Raw genomic sequence first — 19275 nt, 5'->3', positions numbered from 1 at the left:
TCAAACAGCTCATGCACATTAAGTGATTGTATATTAGGGATTGCAAAAGCAGGTAAAATAACAGTGTTGTCTTTTTTAAATCGACTTCTTTAAATACACAACACACACTTTGACAAAATGCACTTATCTAGTTCTAACTCATCGCTGTAAACCTAATTTATATTCTCCACTCACAAGCTGTGTGGCAGTTCCCTATTAAAGCACACAAAGACTGTATTTACTACAAAAGGACAATGCGCTCATGAAGCAGCAAACACAACCTAAAAATACTGCATAATTCTTAATTAAGCGTATGCTGGTTTCTAGTTGTTTTAACTCAACTTCTTTAAATACAGAACGACACACACTGTGACAAAATGCATGAATCCACTTCTGCTAACTCATCACTGTGAACTTAATTTATATTCTCCCTTTTAATGTATTCTTTAGACACACACAGAGCTGAAGCTGCAGACATAGAGGCAATACATCTGTGAAGAAACATGCAACTACTTTCCTCAGACAGTGAAACACACACACACACACACACACACACACACACACACACACACACACACACACACACACACACACACACACACACACACACACACACACACACACACACACACACACACACACACACACACACACACACACACACACACACACACACACACACACACACACACACACACACACACACACACACACACACACACACTATTCAGCAGCTTCACCTACCTGAGGGTCAGACTCTCTGAAGCTCAGAGAGATGGAGCCGTCTTTATAAACACTTTCAAACAAGAGATGCTTTAATTGAATTTAATTCGTCATCATCGCGTCAGAGAAAAGTCAAACATGAGGATGTGAGATAAGATATCTTCTGTAATACATATATAGAGAGGTGGGAGAAGTACTCAGACCTTGTACTTGAGTAAAGGTGGAAGTACTCACACCTTGTACTTGAGTGAAAGTAGAAGTACTCAGATCTTGTACTTGAGTAAAAGTAGAAGTACTCAGATCTTGTACTTGAGTAAAAATAGAAGTTCAATCAGGAGAGACGGTTTTGAGTGATGCATATTTATTGCACGGATGAACAAATGAATGTAATGGTAATTTTGGCGATTTAGGCCCTGTTGTGCAGGAAGTATCATTCGGGAGGGTAGAACCGATCCGATGAAACCCCCCTGGGGTCTAGACACTGGTGGTGGTGAATGGATAGTTGGGGTCGGTCTGAAGAGGAGTCGTTTAGCTTGAACCTGGATTCAGAGGGACGGGAGGAGAAAAGGGGGTGGAGGAGGGTTGTATCGAGTCACCTGAAATGACAGCTGTCAGAGGGGGAAAGAGCAGATTAAAAAGGTTTGACAGAGCGCTATGATAGGCTCTTGGAAATAGAGCGAAGTGATTGGTTGCATTAGACTGAAGAGTGACGCCCCCTGTCACTTATTGAGAGGAGAGAGAGTAATAACATACATGAATGAGAAAGACGGTCTTCCTGGTTGAACTTGCGCTAAGCTTCATTAATCAGATCTTGTACTTGAGTAAAAGTAGAAGTACTCAGATCTTGTACTTGAGTAAAAGGAGAAGTACTCAGATCTTGTACTTGAGTAAAAGTAGAAGTATTCAGATCTATTACTAGAGTAAAAGTAGAAGTACCAGAGTGTAGGAATACTCTGTTACAGTAAAAGTCCTGCATTCAAAATGTTCCTCAAGTGAAAGTAGAAAAGTGTTATCATCAAAATATAGTGAAAGTAGCGACAGTGAAAGTAGTCGTTGTGCAGATTGGTCCATTTCAGAATAATATATGATATGTTTTATAATGATTGATCATGAAAGTGTGCAGGGTGCAGCTAGTTTGAATGACTTTGTAGACTGCAGGGTCGCTGGTGGATTTACTCCAGGTGGAACTAAAGTCTGATTTAACACTTGGTTAGATCTCACATCATTCATCCACATCTGTAAAGTAACTAAAGGTATTACATACATGTAGTGGAGTAAAAGTACACCATGTACCTCTGAACTGTAGTGGATATTTTTAAAAAAAAACTAGAATACTTATCTGAATATTTGACCTACATCCTTTAATGGACTTTGTATTTTAATAAATCAAATGTTCAAATGTAACCACTATAACAGATAGAAGATGTGTTTATATTAAAGTAGAGAACTACTTGGTTCAGTCTTTTATTCAGAGAGTTTTATATCGATGGAAACATTATAATATAAGTAGTTACATACTTTGCCAAAAAGAATAAAGCATCTACTTTCTAAATAGTGGTTGCTGTTGTCATTTAAAAAAACACAAAATATATATATATTAGGGCTGTCAAACGATTAACATTTTTAATCAGATTAATCACAGCTTAAAAATTAATTAATCATGATTAATCACCATTCGAACTATGTCCAAAATATGCCATTTATTTATGTATATTGTTGTGGGATTAGAAAGATAAATGAAAGAAGGCGGATATATCCATTTAACATACAGTATGTATGTTTATTATAACATTTTTCTGCATGTCAAAATGAAAGACAACCCACACACCTATCAATCATCAAACCGTGGGGTCTTAATTCATTACGTGTTGATTTATATCAACGGGGAGTACTTCAGGAAAGTCGACAGAGGGGGGGGGGGGGGGGGGGGTTTAGCGCAGTTCTCCAGTGAAGGGGGGAGTCTCCCTCCGCAGCCAGTTGGCGTAGTTTTGACACAGTTCCGTTGTACAGACCGACGTTAACAGCAGCCCTGTCTGTGCACACGGAGACCGACTCTGTCGTCCGGTGATCGAACCGCCTTCTGGAAAAGCTTCACAAGTACGTCGGTACGCAAATGCGCTTTGTGACACAAGTGACGGTATGCATTTCAGATTACGCACATAACCTGCGTACCAGTTATGTTATGTCGGGACTTCCTGCAACAACACCACGCCGTTGTCGAAGATGTTCTATTGAGAAGACGATCACTACGTGACAAAAGTTTTCAAAACCGTGGCTACTGAAATCAATCTTACTAACTGCTGTCTGTGCAATTTACTCCGCGAGTTGGCAGACTTTATTTTGCTTACTTTAACATCATTTTTCATGGTGGGGCTAAGCCATTTCTTGGTATGGGTGTAGCCTACCCCAGCCATACCCTGGCGCTGCCACTGGTGGCAAGTATGGGGCGGGCCATTCTGCACATGCGTTAAATGCGTTAAATATTTTAACGCAATATGTATTTAGGGATCGACCGATATGGTGCTTTCCTGCAATGTTAACTATGTTGAAGCACTTATTTGAACTGATATTATACACATTAAGTATACTCTTATAGATGTATGTAGTAGGGATCGACCGATATGGCTTTTTCAAGGCCGATACCGATACTGATTATTAGTAATCAAGGAGTCCGATAACCGATATTTGGAACCGATATACATTTGCGGTAAAATCAGAAAATCTTGGTGTCAAAATGTAGAATAACACAAACTCCAACACAACTCAACACAACTTCTTTGAAATGCATTTAAGTGCAGTCATCTGCAATGAGTTAGAGAGAAACAATAAGTGGGGCTGCAGGCTGACATGCTTAACTGACAATAATGCTTAATTTATTATATCTGTCTATCTAGCATAACATCCGAATAAGCTGCTAGCAACTGCAAAACACTAGTGCTAGCTAATGTTTTGCAAACTTTTAAAAGTGAGGCTATTACAGTAGACCTAACGTTAGTCTAGTAGCCTCACTTCTAATATGTTGCTAAACACTTGCTAGATACATGTTGGCTAGCTAATGAGCTTCACATATCAACCTGAAAAACTGCCAAGCCGATTATCGGTCGACCCCTAGTATTTACTTAGTACATATCTGACATTAACGATTAAACACATGTGTGCATTCTTTATAAATGCAAACTGAGTCAAGCCGACTCCGGAGGTGGCGGTATGCACCTTAAAGTTGTTTGCAATCCGCCAAAAAAACGAGAGAAGAAGAAGACGAAGCCGACTCCGAGATGTCCGACTTCACGCACAAAATAAGTGCCAGCGTTAAATTAGTGCCCGCGCTCCAGCCAGTTACTGTGGGCTTACGAGAGGCAGAGCTCCCGTAGTTATACCGGAGCTCGGCACATTTGCTGATTTTGACTATAAAAAGCGATTGGAATCATACATAAATCACATTTACAACACAGATCAGTGGAGACATTTTATTATTATTACTATTTAGTTTTTCTTTAGTTGTTTTTCCGTTACATTGGAGTATGACAGATGAGGCTCTGCCTCCCCTGACTGCACGTTGCTGATATATAGAAAGATACTTAATTTATCCCAAATTGTGAAATGTGTGGAAACAAGTATAAACACAATAACATTAAATACAAATGAAAGCAATAGACAGGAATAGATGTATATACAGTAGAAAGGACACGATGCATATTGTAGCGACCCTGTATAGAATGCTGAGGGTGTCACTCAGGCATCCCCCGTCTCTCTGCCAATCATAGAGCTGCACAGTGATGCAGGTTGAGGTGTGGGCCTGTGGTTGGGGGAGCAGACGGGGGAGGGCGGGAAGTTGTGACGTAGACACTGATATATATATGGGTATGTGTGGGAGTTAGTGTTAGTGTGAGGTTGAACCCACAAGCTGTTCCTGCACCTGTGATCATCTGTAAAGAAGAAGAGTTGTTAAAGCCTAATAACTAGCAGCCTGTTTCCGACTCCCTTTGTGATCGTTACATTGGTGTCAGAAGTGGGATTATGTTAGAGCCGACAGCGGTGCGTCTACGCACAGTCACAGGAGAGCTGGCGCCTATGAAAGGAAGAGGCATGCTCACTGTGTCGGTGGGGGGAGTTGAAGTGCAGCACCCCGTGTGGATAGCGGATGTACAGGACCCGTGTATTCTGGGTTTGGACTTTTTTAAAGCGTCTGGCTGCCTCCTGGATCTTCAAGCAGGCACAGTGAGTTTCCAGTGGGGGCCTGTGATTACTATGACCCGTATCCACAACCCTGCTGATCCTGCGGGGAGACCTAGGGTACTCACCCACCGTGAGTACCCTAGAAACTGAAGAAAACACTCCCTCCTTTCCCGTAACCCCGGTGACGCCCGCTCAGGACAATTCCCCATCTGTCACCCCCGGACTGTGCCACCCGATCACAGCCCCCCCCCAGTTACCCCAGACGGAGGTGGAAGAGGCTCAGTCTGCAGTATTGGAGGTGTGGAGAAAGAACTGTGGCGGCCTGAATCCCGAGCAGCAAGAGCATTTGGGGCCGCTTCTGCTAGAGTTCCAGGGCAGTTTCGCCAGGAAGGAGGAGGAGGTGGGCCGAAAGCATCTGGTAGAACACGAGATTGATACAGGGGACTCGCGTCCCATCAGGTGTCGCCCGCGCTGACTTCTCCTTGCTCGTCAGTAGGCTTGCGACGAGGCAGTGCAGAGCATGCTGCAGGCAGACATCATCGAGCCCTCCGACGGCCCATGGGCAGCACCTGTTGTCATGGTCCCAAAGAAGACAGGTGGCTGGCGGCTCTGCTCAGACTACAGACCGGTGAACGGGGTCACCAAGAAGGATTCATACCCCCTTCCCCGCATCGATGAGTCCCAGGACCTGGTCGCAGGGTCGTCGTGGTTCTCTTCCTTGGACCTCCGCAGCGGGTATTACCAAGTTCCTCTTGCCCCAGAGGCCAGACCAAAAACGGCTTTCAGCACCGGCCGGGGACTATGGCAGTTCAAGGTCCTCAGTTTTGGGCTGTGTAATTCCCCGGATACGTTTGTGCGGTTGATGGACAGGGTGCTGTCTGGGATTCCCCACCAGAAGTGTTTGGTTTACCTGGACGACATCCTGGTGCATGGCAGCTCGTTTGAGGCGGCCCTGGGATCTCTAATGGCGCATTTCCACTGCAACGGGGTTGCCCCGTTTAAGCGTCCCTAAGCGTCCTCGCTCAGGCCTCGGGCTGCCTCGCTGGCCGCCCGAGGCCGTGGCGCATTTCCATTACACTTTAGGACCTGGGGTAGCAACGCAGTGTAGGCGGGGCGATCAGCTTTTTGGGCAGAGCGACGCTGGGTAAAACTGCAGTGGCGTCATCTTCAATGCGACACAACTCACAAAACACACACAACAATGGAGGATGTGGAAGCGATCGTTTACTTGTTTCTTGGTGTGTGGCTTGTTATCACAGCAAGAAGGAAAGTGATCACAGCAAGCATTGCATTGTATTCATTGTATTGAACATAAATAAATCCTTTTTTTTTTTCATATACATGTGTTTGTCAAATGTTTTAAACAAATATTATCTGAATTGAATATTTTGAAATGCAAGCACCAGTAAGTACTGCCCCATAATAACATTTGAGGAAATATCAGATCATGGAAAGAAAATCTTTCTAATCAATTAAGCAAATATCAAAGCTGACTATAAACATAAATACTAAAGTGTAAAACACAGCAAAACTATATTCATAAATGCAAGTGTAAAATAGTGTGGACAATTGTAAACATGGATGGAGACTAAAGTATCCACAACATAAAATAATATATTAAATATAACCTCAATCTTTCTTCTAGACATGTTAAAAGCTTGCTTGAATGGGTTATAGGTTTATTTTGGTCTTTAAAATATATAAGGAATGTGTTTGAGTGTAGTAGAACGAGGGTATTACAATTGAGCAATTTCTACATGTATTTATCATGTATTCTTAATACCATTACAAAATAAACATGTAATAATGTTTTAGAGTAGGACCTCAAGCTAGCAAACTCAATTTCTTGCTTTAAATCTCTTAAAAGTAAGGGGCTTTTTCCTAACTGATGGTGTTTGTTATTGCTTTATAAATTCATGTATGTTTATGATTTTTTTATGTTGGGTGCCATTCATTATCAACAAGAGATAAGATAAGTCAAAGAAGTACTTTATTGATGGCAGTATAAAAATACAAATGTTGTATCAAAGGCATGCCATTAAACAATACAAATAAAAAATGTAAAACTGAATTGCAGCCAGCATAAATATACATGGAATTGTAAATATAAAATGAACATTTTAAAGAAAATAAATAAACAAGGAAGTACAAATGTTGCATTTAAAAATTAACTAGATAAAAAATATATAATATGTACAATAACTATTAAGGTTTTTTGAAGTATCATGGAGGAGACGCTGCCCAGTCATGGTGCCGTTCCTGCTGGGCCCGATCCTCTCCTCCTCGTTTCCTCTTGCCTGGGTGACAATAAGATAATAATTAGCAATAAGGAAAACACACAGTACAGGTACAGGTCACACAAGGATATAAGAATAACATGTATAAACAGAACAACAGTAAGGTGAACTAAAGAAAGTTCTGGCCCTAGATGTTTACAATGATTGTGAAAGTGAATTACATTATGTCCAGCCTGTTGATAATGAATATAAATATATGTATATGATAGGATGTCACACACAACTGTACTAGCTGCTTACTAGCTAAGACTTTACTTGTAACAGCGCATTTCCACACAGTGATATAGCTTATTTTAATTACTGACGATGGATGATCCACGGTTTAAAAAAACAAAACAATTCCAGTCGTTTTGCCTTTTCTATTTCTTACCTAGAACCACACGCTGCGGTGTCGTGATGGCACTCGGTGTTGGTGGTTGAGTCGGTGTCGATTCTTCGGCTGGGGTCCGTTCTGGATTCACTGACGATGTGGACGGAACACTGCCATCACCCGTTGTTCGGGAATGTTCCTCCTCACGAGTCCCAATGTAATCATCTAGAACAGCAAAATGACTTGTTAATTCCACAAACTACTGCAGCACAATACTAAATAGCAACAACAACTATAGAAAAGAAAAACTGAACGTAAACAATGGCACATATGGTGTTAGCAAACAATAGCTCTAGCTAAGGCTATCTGCCTAGGCTATCTGCCTTAGCTAGCTATGTAGCTCTTTGGGGCTCCATAAAAGCACGGGTTGTCGAACATTAATGTAAGGATAAAATAGACTTCTTTGTTAGAAGTGAGCGTACCTTCAGGGACTCCAGTAAAGCCGTTCCGTTTTCCCTACATCGCAGGAAAGTCCTCGAAAATCCGCGCTCGGACATCTGTGCAGAGACATCCTGGAACACTTTCACATTTCGCGTTGTTCCGTCGAGCTCCCGCTGGATTTTATCATCCCCAATGAGATGTAGGAACGTCGTCACCTCCTCGGTCGACCACGGTGTGCTTTTCTTCGACGTTGCCATTTTTGTAGCTCCTCCGTTTACAAAATGCTGCAAGCTTGCTTCTTGATATATATGTGACGCGAGGGATGATCTCGCGCGCGATCTTGTGACGATTCTCTCTGACCAATCAGCAGTCGAGTATTGACGTCACAGCCCTGGCCTGGTCTGATAGAACCACGATTTTATGGGGCCGGAAAAAGAAAAAGTACCCGCTAGCCGGTACTAGGCTATATGGAAATGCCACCAAAAACTGGCCTGGCCGCTTGAGGACGGTCCAGGACGCTTAAACGGGGCTACCCGCTGCAGTGGAAATGCACCATTAGAGTGGTGCTGGAGAGGATCAGAGCCGCTGGTTTGAAGCTACATCCAGATAAGTATCATTTCCTGCAGAGAGAGGTCACTTTCCTGGGCCACAAAGTGGGGGGTGAGGGCATCGGCACCCTGCACGTGAAAGTGCAGGCGGTCGCAGGCTGGCCAAATCCTCGCAACCAGAAACAGCTGAAGAGTTTCCTGGGCCTGGCCTCGTACTACAGGAAGTTTCTACGGGGTTTTGCTTGCACTGCCGCACCCCTGTTCCAGCTGCTGCAGAAGGACAGGGATTTCCTGTGGTCTGAGCAATGTCAAGCAGCGTTTGACAGCCTTCGGCGTGCCTTGAGTGAATCCCCGGTTCTCACCCCAGCCAACCCCAGGCTGCTGTTCACCCTGGACACAGACGCTAGTGGCGTTGGTGTAGGCGGAGTGCTCTCCCAGACTACACCAGAGGGGGGAGCGGGTGGTGGCATACTTCAGCCGGGCTTTCAACAAAGCAGAGCGACGATACTGCGTCACCCGCAGGGAACTTTTGGCAGTGGTGCTGTCCATCAGGCACTTTAAGTACTACCTGTGTGGGCAGGAGTTCACCGTGAGGACGGATCACTCTGCATTACTGTGGCTCATGACGTTCAACGACCCAGAAGGGCAGGTCGCCAGGTGGCTAGAAGAGCTCCAAGCTTTCGACTTCAGGGTGGAGCACCGGGATAGGGTGCGCCACACAAATGCAGACGCTCTCTCCCGCCGCCCATGTGCCGCCGGCGGATGCCACTACTGCGAGAAAAGAGAGACTCGTGTAAAGGAGCTGCTGGAGGAGGACATCGTCTGTGCGGCAGCGCGGCAAGTGGAAGAGGTTATCTGCCGGGAGCTCCAGACAGTGGACGTGGCAGAGTGGAAGCAACAGCAAGAGCTGGACACCGTTCTACAGCCTGTACTTGTCAGGATTCTCATGTTTTGTCACGTTTGTAGTTTTGTATGTCTGGTTATGGGTATTTTCCTCCTTGTATATTGTCTGGTCCTTTTCCCTGTGTTTTTCCTCCCGTCGTTAGTTCCCTGGTGTGTCTAGTTGTCTGATTGTTTTCACCTGTCACTCCTTGTGTGTCTCCTGTGCTCATCAGTGTTGGCCCCACCCCTGATTGTTCCCACCTGTGTCTAGTTACCCTGTGTTTAAATTCCACTGTCTCCCAGTGTTCAATGTCGGTTCGTCTTGTGATTTGGCTTGTCCTCGGTGAGTGTTCTGTTCTGCCTGTATATATATATATAGCCTTGAAATAAAGGAATTATTTTCACTTTAATCTGCATTTGGGTCCTACCTGCTTCCTTCGCTCCACCGTAACATTACGAACCGACCAAAGATGGACCCAGTGGATTCAGCTTTTTTGATGCCACAGGCGGCTGCTAAGAGAAGGAGGCGCAAAGCCAAGCTCGCAGCCATGCCTCAATGCTCCAGTACCGGCCCACGCAGCTTTGCGTCCATACTGGATTACCTGGCTTACACAGCCAGGGTCCAGGCTTCCGCTCCGGACCTTACAGCCAGGTTTCCGGCCCCAGCTGCCACAGTCCCCTCTCCAGTTTCCTCTGGAGTCCCCTCTGGAGTCCCCTCTGGAGTCCCCTCTGGAGTCCCCTCTGGAGTCCCCTCTCCAGTCCCCTCTCGAGTTCCCTCCTCTAGTCCCTCCTTTAGTCCCTCCTCTAGTCCCTGCTCTAGTCCCTGCTCTAGTCCCTGCTCTAGTCCCTCCTCTCGTCCCTCCTCTAGGTCCCCTCGCGAGTCCCCTCTCGAGTTCCCATCTCTAGTCCCTCCTCTAGTCACTTCTCGAGTTACCTCCTCTAGTCCCTCCTTTAGTCCCTCCTTTAGTCCCTCTTCTCGTCCCTCTTCTCGTCCCTCCTCTAGTTCCCCTCGCGAGTCCCCTCTCGACTTCCCTTCTCTAGTCCCTTCTCTAGTCCCTCCTCTAGTTCCCCTCTCGAGTCTCCTCTCGAGTCTCCTCTCGAGTCCCCTCTCGAGTCCCCTCTCGAGTTCCCCCTTAGTTCCCCTCTCGAGTCTCCTCTCGAGTCTCCTATCGAGTCCCCTCTCGAGTTCCCCCTTGGTTCCCCTCTCGAGTCTCCTCTCGAGTCTCCTCTCGGGTCCCTACTCCGGGTCCTGTCCCGTTGGGGGCTCCGTCGACTACTCCTCTGCCGGAGGTCCTGCCAATCGTATGTCTGTCCCGTTGGAGGCCCCGCCGACTACTCTCCTGCCGGGGGTCCTGCCAACCCTTTGTCCTGTCCCGTTGGAGGTCCCGCCGTCCACTCCCCTGCCGGGGGGCCTGCCAGCTCCTTCTCCTTTCTCGTTGGAGGTCCCGCCGTCCACTCCCCTGCCGGGGGTCCCACCAACCCCAGGTCCGGTCTCGTTGGAGGTCCCGCCGTCCACTCCCCTGCCGGGGGTCCCGCCAACCCCAGGTCCGGTCTCATTGGATGTCCCGCCGTCTACTCCCCTGCCGGGGGTCCTGCCAACCCTATGTCCTGTCCCGTTGGAGGTCCCGCAGACTACTCTTCTGCCGGGGGTCCTGCCAACCCTGTGTCCTGTGTCGTTGGAGGTCCCGCCGTCTACTCCCCTGCCGGGGGTCCTGCCAACCCTATATCCCGTGCCGTTGGAGGTTCTACCGGGGGCCCTGCCAGCCCCATGTCCATCACCTGTCTCGCCGGGGTTCCTGCCAACTCCTGGTCCACTTCCGTGGGGGATCCTGCCGAAGCCTGTCCGACCGGCTCCGGTTTCTGTCCGGCCGACACCGGGTCCTGCCCGGTCTCCGGAGCTGTCCCATCAGCGCTTTCCTGCCCGGCCTCCGGTTCCTGCCCGGCCTCCGGAGCTGTCCGGTCTTCGCCCTCGAGCCCGGCCCTCTGAGAGCCGGAGTCTTCACCCTCAATCCTGGTCCCCTGAGAGCCACGGCCTTCACCCTCGATCCCTGGCCCCTGAGAGTCACGGCCTTCGCCCTCGAGCCCGGCCCCCTGACTTTCCCGGCCGCGGTGGCCTTCGCCCCTCCATAACCCCCACCTTGGACTCTGTCTTGCCCCCGGGCCGTCCGCCCGAGTCCACCTTCTCGGCTTCTACCTTACCCCCGGGCCGTCCGCCCGAGACCCGTTCCTGGTCCTCTGCCTTGCCCCCGGGTCGTCCGCCCGAATCCCCCTTTTTGGACTCTGCCTTACCCCCGGGCCGTCCGCCCGAGACCCCTTCCTGGTCCTCTGTCTTGCCCCCGGGCCGTCCGCCCGAGACCCCTTCCTGGTCCTCTGCCGTGCCCCTGGGCGGTCAGTTCAGTCCCGTCCTCCAGACCCCCTCCACCCACCCTGGTGGCCCTAGTTTTGCGTCCCTCCTCCGGACCCCCTCCACCCACCCTGCTTGAGGTTTTGGACTTTTGTGGGGGTTTTTTTTTAGGGACGTCTGGAATCCGTCCCTTGAGGGGGGGGTTCTGTCAGGATTCTCATGTTTTGTCACGTTTGTAGTTTTGTATGTCTGGTTATGGGTATTTTCCTCCTTGTATATTGTCTGGTCCTTTTCCCTGTGTTTTTCCTCCCGTCGTTAGTTCCCTGGTGTGTCTAGTTGTCTGATTGTTTTCACCTGTCACTCCTTGTGTGTCTCCTGTGCTCATCAGTGTTGGCCCCACCCCTGATTGTTCCCACCTGTGTCTAGTTTAAATTCCTGTGTTTAAATTCCACTGTCTCCCAGTGTTCAATGTCGGTTCGTCTTGTGATTTGGCTTGTCCTCGGTGAGTGTTCTGTTCTGCCTGTATATATATATATATAGCCTTGAAATAAAGGAATTATTTTCACTTTAATCTGCATTTGGGTCCTACCTGCTTCCTTCGCTCCACCGTAACAGTACTGCAGTGGGTTCAGTCGCAGCAGCGGCCACCGTGGGGGGAATTGGCAGCGCTCTCCAAAGCAACCAAGGGGCTGTGGTCTCAGTTTGAGACTCTAGGACAGGGGTCGGCAACCCGCGGCCCACGGGCCGCATGCGGCCCTTTAAGCCCTCTGCTCTGGCTCCCTTGAGCTTAGACAAAAATAAGAAGGAAATAAATAAAAGTATTTGTAGGACTATTTATATTTTGTTGCATGGTTGAAAATGTTTCGTATGTTGTATTTTGAGGTGATACTGTGACACATAAATAAAACAAAACGGTTTTAATTAGGTCAACTAAAATATGCGTCACATCCTGCTACGGTCCCCGCGCGAGCGCCTTTTCTTGGAGGCGAATAAACTGACCCCCGGCTCGATGAGCGAACTATGGATAAATCAAAGAAAAGTACCGGAGGAACACAGGATTTAATTCTTGAAGGAGTAGGTAGCACTTCTCCGCGCCGTTCCTATGAGCTTGCTTTAAAAGAAGGAACACTCAAAACAACCAGGACGAGGGTTAAACAAAAATCTGTTTTAATCATAAAAGGTAATAATGCAATACAATATAATACATTACCATACAAAGCCATATCATATGCGTAATGTCAGGAGTATGCCTACTCCTGGCCCTTGTTCACCGGCTGCCACGACCTTCCGGTCCGGGCCGCGCGAGAAGAGAGAGAGAACAACAAGTTGAACAAACTCTTAATACCAACATCAACAGGAAGGGGTGGAGTTTCATTTGGGAGGTACCAAAAAACGCTGTCTCACAGGGAATCAGCGCTGGCCAGCAGAGTACCCACAGTTTTCAGTTTGAAGCAAAACACATTCCTATTATGTAGCTTATCACACAATAGTCCATATGTTTTCCCTCTATGAAAGCCACACGTGTTGGGAAGGCCTGCAGGATGTGCATCATTATATCTGGGGAAAATGTCCCTCGCAATTTGCAAAGCCTATCAATGGTTTAACCAAGAAAAACACTCAAAGGGGTAATCTTTTCACTCAAAACAGAACTCACAATTAATTCTGCATCTTCCCTCTTCAAAAATAGCCTAAAAACACCCTTTTGATAAACGGGTAAAAGTCAAAGAAAAAGACTATTGCGCTAATCTACTTTTAAGAAAAAGGGAACATTGTTTCAGGAATCTATAAAAAAAACCTTTATATTTAAGAGGAAAAATGTACTTTTTGTTCCTTCAACTATTAACACACAGGAATGTATAAACCCACACATATATTAGGGATGACATGATGCAATACACCTCCTATATATGGGTGACATCAAAATGAATATACCAAAAATATGCTGCCTCACTTCTTCTGTACAATATCTTACATCAATCTCCACAATTCCCCCTTTTGCACTCTTTTAAAAGAGTGCAACTTGAAACATAACTATTGTCACTCCTCTCCACTGTGTTCATCTCTCAACATTATATTTAGAGCCCTTTAAACATTTGGAAACAGCCCTTCATAGCAATTTCTTATGGCAGAAGGAGAGGGAGACCAAAACATGTCAAAAAACTGCGTCCTTGTCTGCTGAGTCTCCATACTCAACACAAACTTATCTCTGCCCTCATGGTCATGTGCGCGTTCGTGTGTGTTGGAGGAGGGACTCTGTAAGAAAGTCTGAAGGAAGAGGCATATTTTTTCCGCTTGTGTACTTTCAAATTCTAGCGCACTCAAGCTGGTTTCTCCATTCTTACCTACCCTACCTTTAACTCTTTTTAGGGTGCAGCTATATGTTTTATTTATTTCAAAGTGGGCCCATTTTAATAATATATTTTTTTTCCTTCAAATGTGCAGAGGACTCCCCAAGTGCTGTGTTAATTTATTTTAAAGTAGGCCAGTGTATTATTCTTAATTCTCCTTATAAGAGTTCTTTGTTTCTTATTAGAGGTTAACAGTTTTATATCATGTAATAAATAGCCTAATAAATGCAAAAAAACCTGTAGTTTTTGTCTGATATAACAATAAAAAACTATGACATATGTTTTGCGGCTCCAGACAAAGATTTTTTTTGGAAAAAGGAGCAAAGTGGCTCTTTTGGTCAAAAAGGTTGCAGACCCCTGCTCTAGGAGGAGCCAGCAACGGGGGAGAAGAGGTGGCAAGTGGTGGTCCCGAGGGGTCTGCAAGAGGTCGTACTCAAGGCCATGCATGGAACGGCAGGCTCTGGGCACTTTGGCGTCACTAAGACTCTGTTGAAGACTTCTGTCGCCTTCTGTCGCCGCTGTGATCCGTGTATGGCGCGGAAGGGCCCCCCCTGGTCGTTCCCATGCTCCGCTGCAACAGTTTCCCGTGGGGGCCCCGATGGAGAGAGTAGCGGTTGATTGTGGTGGGGCCTCTACCCTTGTCAAACAGGGGTAACCGCTACATTCTCACGGCCATAGACTATTTCACAAAGTGGCCAGATGCTCTCCCTGATCAAGAAGCAGAGACAGTCGCAGATGCCTTGGTGGCCGGCATGTTCAGCCGTTTTGGAGTGGCCGGAGACCCTGCACAGTGACCAGGGGAGACATTTTGAGTCCCGGGTGTTCACCTCCATGTGCTCACAACTGGGCATGCACAAAACACGCACCCTCCCCCTTGCGACAATGTAACGATCACAAGGGAGTCGGAAACAGGCTTCCAGTTATTAGGCTTTAAATAACTCTTCTTCTTTACAGATGATCACAGGTTCAGGAACAGCTTGTGGGTTCAACCTCACACTAACACTAACTCCCACACATACCCATATATATATATCAGTGTCTACGTCACAACTTCTCGCCCTCCCCCGTCTGCTCCCCAACCACAGGCCCGCACCTCAACCAGCATCACTGTGCAGCTCTATGATTGGCAGAGAGACGGGGGATGCCTGAGTGACACCCTCAGCATCCTATACAGGGTCGCTACAATATTATAACATTTAATGTAGTCTTACTTGAAGGCTAACCTACATACGGTGCTTTTCTACAGATTACTTTATTACTGCACTGGTAAAGTAAAATGAGGCCGATTAATAAGATGTGAAGCTTTGTAACTTCGACCCGCATGACTGAATACACAACAAACAATGAAGAAAGAGTTTTATCTGGGCTGCTTCGCTGCCAGCTGCTCCCCCCTGCCCGGGACCCGAAAGTGGCGTATAGCCTGTACTTCAACATCACGAAAGTGCTCGATATATGCTGTATTGAACCATAAACTAACACAAACTAACTGTATCACTATAACATGATGATGATGATGAATGATGATGATGATGATGATGATGATGATGATGATAAAGAATGCATCTAACGTTCCGCTGTTCATTATAATATAAAAACAGAGCATTAAACAAACCAGCTCTTACTTTGAAATCATGGCGGAAATGTTCGTCATCAGCAGGCCATCACGTGGTTTCCGAAAATAACCGAGTGACACGAGTAGATTTTAGCCGAGACCGGCGGGAAAAATATGTCTCAAAATCCGTGTGTGTTAAAAAGACGATCCACGAGCAGAGTTTTGAGATCCGCAAGCGCATTTTTCGTCGACAAATACAAATGGATTCACAAATGCCGGATCGAAAGTTGTAAATGTTAAAAGAGATATTCACATATCTTTTTTTTATTTGTGAAAATATTTAGCGTATTTGCAGATCCGTTTTACATTTGCAAATTTATTTGTGAGTTTTCATATCTTTTAAATGCATTTGTGAATGGTGTTTTATATTTACATATCACATATTTACACACAAATGATTTGTATGTTCACACAAATAATTATGCGACATATCTATGCCCATACAGGTCAAATTGGCTATTTGTGGCAGATTCGGAAAATGTTGGAGCAGTTTTGGAGGTTATTGAAGGTGCTGAATCAATTTCAAAAATTGCAGCCAGTACCCATAAGGAGCCGTACACATGTCGCAATTTTTGCGTGGCTGTGTCTTTAGTTGAAAGCCCAGTGGCGATCTGCTCAAAGTCAAAAAGTCAAAGCCAGCTTTATTGTCAAGAATTCTACATGTTGTACATCCAGAAATCTCTAAATATCATTTCTCGAGGTCCTACAGTGTGACTATATACATCAAACAACGACAACAAAAACAAAAAGGGCCTAGATAACCGGGGTATACAGTTTAAAATGTTAATAATATGTTAAAGTGTTCAGCGGAGATGGCAGAAAAGTGACTGGTGCTGGATGAGGAAGCTGATTTTGTAGTTTCACAGGGACGCTGGATCATTTGGATTTGACAGATTTTGGAAAAGGTTTACTTCAATGAGAAATACTAAATACTAAATACTTGACATTTAGCCTTTATTTGACTTTATATGTAGTATTCGTACCAATAAACAAAGTAAAAATAATATTTGTAACCTATATAAATGTGTTTTCTAAGACTGCAGGCTTCATGTCCGACACAGCGTTGTTCCCCAGGTGGTTCTTCCTCATGATGACTCGACACAGCAGGTATCTCTCATGTTTGAACAATTAGCACAAGTTGCATTAATTTGCGTTAATTATCATTATCGCAAAGGTAAAATGCTTTTTGTGGCCGATTTGGCCAATTTTGCAGTGGTTTTGGGGGTTATTGAAGGTGCTGAATCCATTTCTGACATTTTCAGGGTGAAAATGGGAGTTGGAACCAGAAAGTGGTCATATGTGTACTCCTTGTAGGCTGATTTTGACTAATTTGTGGTCGTTTTACGACCATCATTGGATTGGACAGATTTTGGAATATGTTTACTTCAATGAGAAAATGTAGCTAGATACTTGACCTTTAGCCTTTATTTGACTTTATATGTAGTATTCATACCAAATAAACAAAGTACAAGTGAGACTATGGTTTTGTCTCCTGGTATAAATATGTTTTCTAAGAGACTGCAGGCTTCATGTCCGACACAGCGTTGTTCTCCAGGTGGTTCTTCCTCATGATGACTCGACACAGCAGGTATCTCCTCATGTACTTGCTGAAGTTCTGGTCTCTCAGTCCGTACACGATGGGGCTCACGAAGCGAGGGATAATATGCACGAAGACGTACAAGGCGAAGCGTATGTCAGCGTGTCTTTGCGGCAGTAAAAAGAGCAGCGCCTGTTCGAACATGGGCCGAACGTAGGTCAGCATGCAGAGCAGAAGCTGGAAACCGTGCAGCAAGATGGTGTTTCGGGCCTTCTTTGAATCCCCTTTTGCTCCTTTGGCTGCAAACAGGATCCTGAAGTAGGTGTAGAGCAGCGTGAGCCACACCAGCACCAGACACACGATGTGCGACGCGTCTCTCTTCTTCAAACTGTACGAACTCCTGAACACAAAGTCTCTGGCGCACAACACTTTGGACGTGAAGAAGCTGAGGGGCTCGGTGGCCAGAAGGAGGAAGAAATCAGGCATGATGAGAGAGAGCTGACAAACCAGATGAGACTCATCAGGATGAAGGTGTTTCTCACGGTGCAGATCCTGCAGTGGTGCAGCGGGAGGCAGATAGCGACGTAGCACTCCACCGCCATGCCGGCCAGATTGAGAGGCGTGTTGAAGGTGGCCATGACGGCGAGGATGAGGAGGAGGAGGCAGGAGGAGACGCTGAAGGTGTTCAGGGTGTAGATGATGATGTGCAGCAGCGTGGAGAGAGTCAGCTGCAGCATGTCGTTCATCACCAGGTGGATGAAGAGGATGTAGCGCGGGTTGGAGTAAAAGATCTGCAGGGGAGAGGAAATACGTGTCAGATCAAGGGGCACTGAAAAGGTGCAATGATATTAAGTTTTCACATAGAGAATTAGGAATTATTAGAGTTAGAAATGTGTTGATATAATACATTTAATTAAAGTTAGCTTTTCCGTTGTTCAGTGTGTCTAAATGTCAGACCAAACGTCAGACCAAACGTCAGACCAAACGTCAGACCAAATGTCAGACCAACACCCCAAATATATTCACTTAAATGTGATGTTATTTATATAGCAGCTTTCAGAGTATAGTTACAAACTGCTTTCATATAAAAATACACAGAGAGCAAGTGAACTAGACAGCAGAGTCTAAACATGAAAAAACAGTAAAACACAGAAAATAATAAAGAAAAATACATAAATTAAGAATAAATGAAATATTAAATAAAACACATAAAAGCAAAAGAGATTTTTTAAAAGTGACTTAAAGGAGCTGACAGATTTTGCAGCCCTGATCTGCTCATATATATATTTATATAACCCTCCAATAACCCCCACCAACCAGCCACGCCATAGACACATGCATTACATTAATGAACACTATGATCAATATAAACAACAGCGTCTAAACATTATCCTGCACAGCCCTCCGAATATGTTGCACATTGGTATACAGAGCTAACGCTTTCAATATCTGCACAGCTCTCCACTTTACCTGACAATACTGCTCGTTTATGTTCTTATTAAGTCACGTTAACTGTACATCGTTTTTTGAAATATCTATAATTACAAGTATAATTGTTTAATTTTTGGTTGCTTTTCTTACAACTTCTGTCATTTTTCTGTGTCGTTGTATGTACCAAATACACCACGGGAAATTGCTCGTGTGTGTTAACAGTTAACCTATTCCGCAATAAACCTGTTTCTGATTCTGATAGCCTGCTATTATTATACATTTTTAAACATGAAACGATAAACATGAGTTGCTAGAATCAGGAACAGAAGAGGGATTGTAACGCAGCATGTTTGAAATCACGCGCGCACGCGCGCACGCCACACACCCACACACACACACACACACACACACACACACACACACACACACACACCCACACACACACACACACACACACACACACCTGGTGCTTCCTGAAGGTGTGTATCAGGGTGCCGTTGATGTAGTTTGGCGATGCAGAGAACCGTCACGATCACGTTCTTGTAAACGGCCTCGGCGAAGCTCCGGGAACCCGGAGAGGTGGAGTTCAGAGACGAGACGTTCATGATTATAACGAGACAATCCTTCCTGAAAACAGCATTTATTCA

General features: G+C 45.6%; 1 long non-coding RNA gene and 1 pseudogene across 1 annotated transcript; both read right to left on the bottom strand.

Annotated features, from left to right (window-relative positions):
* Positions 1 to 6598: 6598 nt before the first annotated feature.
* On the bottom strand, positions 6599 to 8246 carry LOC139433838 (uncharacterized). The gene is made up of 3 exons (XR_011643240.1): positions 7968 to 8246; positions 7546 to 7710; positions 6599 to 7175 (listed from the first exon to the last, which is right to left on the bottom strand). It is a non-coding gene; the product is annotated as an uncharacterized lncRNA (long non-coding RNA).
* An 8924-nt stretch (positions 8247 to 17170) lies between these two features.
* LOC117447367 (odorant receptor 131-2-like) lies at positions 17171 to 19233 on the bottom strand (annotated as a pseudogene).
* Positions 19234 to 19275: the final 42 nt, after the last annotated feature.

The sequence above is a fragment of the Pseudochaenichthys georgianus genome, chromosome 5 (genome assembly GCF_902827115.2).
Source record: "Pseudochaenichthys georgianus chromosome 5, fPseGeo1.2, whole genome shotgun sequence".
Classification (NCBI taxonomy): Eukaryota; Metazoa; Chordata; class Actinopteri; order Perciformes; family Channichthyidae; genus Pseudochaenichthys; species Pseudochaenichthys georgianus.
This window is presented reverse-complemented; position numbering and strand designations above follow the sequence as displayed.